Source organism: Spermophilus citellus, assembly GCF_964194105.1.
Source record: "Spermophilus citellus genome assembly, chromosome: 2".
NCBI lineage: Eukaryota > Metazoa > Chordata > Mammalia > Rodentia > Sciuridae > Spermophilus > Spermophilus citellus.
The window spans coordinates 850,051-854,115 of NC_138183.1; positions in this window are offsets into that span (position 1 = coordinate 850,051).

Consider the following 4,065-nt stretch of genomic DNA (forward strand, 5'->3'; position numbering starts at 1 on the left):
GGGCTCCGGCCACCGCGGGCCTGGTTCTGGGCAGCACGAGTCAGGCGCCCTAAGTGCATGCCCCGCGGGGTGCCCCTGCGGTCCGGCTCCCGCCGGGCCCCGCGGGCTGGGGGCGCCGGGTACTTGAGGGCCCGCCCGCCGTCCGGTTGTGAGGCGGGCGCTGTCCGCGGTGCTGAAGCGGGACCCAGGGCCGCCCCGAGCGCCGCGCGCGGGGAAGACTCAGCGAGGACTGCTAGACCTGGTCCCGACGCTTCGGAGGCTGCGGCGACTGCGGCAGCTGCGGAGCTGCGAGCGGGACCAATGCGTCCTACCCCTCCCGCCGCCCCCGCTTCCCGACGCGGAGCCGAAGGGGGCGCCTCCCGCGACAGAGCGTGCGCCTGCGTTCGCGAGAGCACTAGCTGCGCGCGTGAACCCGAGCGCCCGCGTCCGCGCGTGTGTGCGCGCGTGTAGGGGTCCAAAGACAGCGACTGTGCTGTCTCGAGCCTGCGGGCGCCGAGCTGTGGAAGGTTAAAAGAATCCGTGTGACGTTGTGCACCTGTACCCTTGCTCGTCTGTAAGCATGACTGGGTGTGTGTCGTGATGGTTTGTGTGTGTGCGTGCGTGCACGAGCCTTCACCCATAGTTCATTATATTTTGGGACCTAACTCTTACAGGAAGGAGACCCAGGGTGTGGAAAGACCCTAAGCCAGGCTTCTGGGGGAGGGACCCTGGGGCTCCCCTCCACCCAAGATTCAAAAATGTGAGAGAGACCTCATGGGCTTCACCATGTGACATAAAATCCCTCCAGAGGATTAAGAATAGAAGGGGTGACAGTGGCTGCTCCATCATGCAACCATACCTTCTAGGAGAGTCTTGGGACCTGGATCCAACTAGCTATGAAGACACCAAGGCCAAAGGGAGCTGAGCAGTCGGGACTAAGTTAAGACAGGAGCATTACAGGGGCTCCAGCATGCCATGTTTGGTTTAGGCATGGCCCATGCCCTGCATGTACTCCACACCGGGTCCCCAGCCACTCTTCTGGTGTGTCAGGACTCCCTTCCCAGACCCTCCCCTTGTCCCTCTGTTCCTTGTGATCCTAATTCCCTGTCCCCATCCAGCCCTGGAGTGTGCTTCCCCCTCCCAAACTCAAAGGACAGATGAAGCTCCGCCCCCTGCTGCTGACATCACTGTTTCCAATAGCAACCAAGGATTCTGCACATTCAACTGCAAAAGCCCCCAAGGGGGACAAAGCAGGGTGGTGTCCACATCTAAGTCTGTCCGAGCAGTGCAGTGGGGAGAGCTAGATTCCCCTCCAGGGTCACACTCCCTACTCCCCCTCCCCCTACCCCCACTGTTATCATTCTCTGGAGGAGAGGAAGGGCAGGGGGACCCTGGCATTTGCCAAGCTCCCTTTCTTGGCTCCTCTCTCAAATGCAAGGGAATAGCTGCCGGAAGTTGTGTGCAGGCATCCTGCTGCGAGCTCCCACCCTGCTCTGTTCCAGGGCTGAGGAACACGATGGAAGGAACATCTAGTGCCTTGGGACCCTGCTGTTCCCAACAGCACACATGGGGGTGCTCAGGTCCCAGAGTCAGCCCCACCCGCACAGGGTCATGCCCATCTCTGAAGTCTGTGGCCTCTGGCAGGTCAGAGCCTGGAGGCTGTGGGGATGGCCTGGGCTCAGGCAGTTCCAGGACAGAACGGAGGTGGGGGAAGGGATCCTTCAAGGGTCACCTGTTCATCCCACTCCTCCAGTGGGGGATGGAGGTGGTTCGGACTGGCACTGAAGAGCTTATTGCTGATATTTCAGAAATCCGTCAGCCAGTTGCTACACTTGGGAACATGAAATTAGCCATGGAATCATTTATACCAGGGGATTCATCAAACCCTACAAATCAGGGCTCCCCCTCCTTTGGAGAGTCAAAGGCACCACCTCTCCTGCAGAAGATCCTCAAGTATTTGTTCCAAACTCCTTGGACAGGTCCCCAGTGGTGGAGGACACAGAGGATGCTCGGCCTCCCAGCTTGGCCCCACCTCATGCCTCTGGCTGTCCCCAACCTCAACCTCAACTGCCCAATCACCAAACAGCTCTCCTTGGCCTCGCCTTGACTTCTGTTAATTGGCCAAAGGGTCATCATATGACCCAAATGGACCAATCAGGGTTCTTTCTTAGTTTTTTTTCGGGGGGGGGGGAGTAGAGGGGATTGAACTCAAGGTCACTCAACTACTGAGCCACATCCCCAGCCTTATTTTGTAGTTTATTTAAAGACAGGGTCTCACTGAATCGCTTAGAACCTCTCTTTTGCTGAGGCTGGCTTTGAACTCGCGATCCTCCTGCCTCAGCCTCTCAAGCCTCTTCCCTCCTCTCTTGACTGGGTCGGAAACTGGATCAGGATCTTTGCTGTGTGTCCAGTCTGAGAGGTGAATCCCTGAGAACTAGGGCTCAAGATTCACCTGTGTATGCATTTCTGTGAAGAGGAAGCCAGTTTGAGAGGAGGAATCTGACAGGATGGGAAGAGGAACAGTCCCACCCGCACAGTCATGCCTACTCAGTGCCCACTGAGCCATGACTCTACATCCCTGCCCACATGGCCAAGGGCAGAGGATAGGCCTTCATCTGAAGTCCAGCTGCTGGGGAGCTGCCTTCACATAGGGACTGGGGAAATGTGGCTGTCCTCATCAGGCCTGGCTGCCAGACAAAGAAGTTGACTAGAGCCAGGCCTCTGTTCCTGATCTGGGGGAGCCCCAAGGCCCTCCCAGAGAACAGCGAGACACCACTGGATCTTCTGTCCAGCCCCGTGCCCATGCCCGCTCCCACACCATCGTCCACATTGTTGTACTGGCCTCCTCCCCCACAAATCCCTCCTCTCTGACATCTCCAACTCCCACTCTCGGGAAGGACATCTTCCCAGCATCCCACTTCCCAGGCACCTGCTCCGCCCTGGACACCGCTCTAAGGACTGGACGCAGCAGGGAAGCCAGGTACCTTGGACCATGTCACGCAGGCTTCACTCTGAGGAAACACAAGCAGCATGAAGGGACAGAGAGCTATGGGGGCAGGCAGGTATTCAACAGATCTGCACCTTCTCAGCACACCACCCCTTCCAAGGTGGAGCCTGTTCCCTCTGCTTGAATGGGACTGCACTTGATGTCTTTCTTTCTTTCTTTCTTTCTTTTTTTAATGAGATCGAACCCAGAGGTGCTTTCTACTGAGACACACCCTTAGCCCTTTTCATTTTTTTGAGACAGGGCCTCACTTAATTGCTAAGGCTGGCCTCAAACTTGCAATCCTCCTGCCTCCTCCACCTTCCAAGTGGCTGGGATTACAGGCGTGCACCACCACACCTGCTCTTTTTTCTTTTTTGAGCTGGTCTCTCTCTGTTACCCAGGTTGTCCTTAAGCTCCTGGGCTCTAGAGGCCCTGCCTCAGTATCCTGACTAGCCAGGATTACAGGCACATGAGAGCACATCTGGCTTAAACGATTCTCTGGTGACAAACAAAAATGTTGCGAAATTTTATGTTCAACAGAGAAAATTTCACCTTCTTGGTTTGTTTCTTTGTTTGTACCAGGGATTGAACCCAGGGGCACTTAACCCCTGAGCCACATCGCCAGCCCTTTGTATTTTTTATTTTGAGATAGGGTCTATGTTGTTGAGGCTGGACTAGAGCCTTCAGGAATGTGACGTGGGTACAGTGCTCTAAGTCATTGCAGGGTGCCTTCGAGGTGCAGGACTGTCCCCATCACAGACCTCCCCTTCTTATTCACACCCCTACTACGAGCCCAGCCCACTCTCAAGAGACGATCGGCTCTTGAAAGACTGCCCCATCTTCACTCCACAGATGGGCACTTGCAATGAACAAGGTGCTAAGATTGGTCACTACCCAGACGGGAGCAGTTTTCGGGGAGCACACAGGTGGTGGGAACGGGAGCCAAGTGTGCACAGCTGTCTGAGGGCTGGAGCTTGGGGGCCTTGTGGGAACTGGAGTCCACACTTGGAGTGGAGACCACTCTGGGGTGCCCAGGAACCCCCTCGTGCCCCTGCCCGGCCCCTCACCAGAGCTGAGACAGCCCAGGGGCTGGGAGGCAT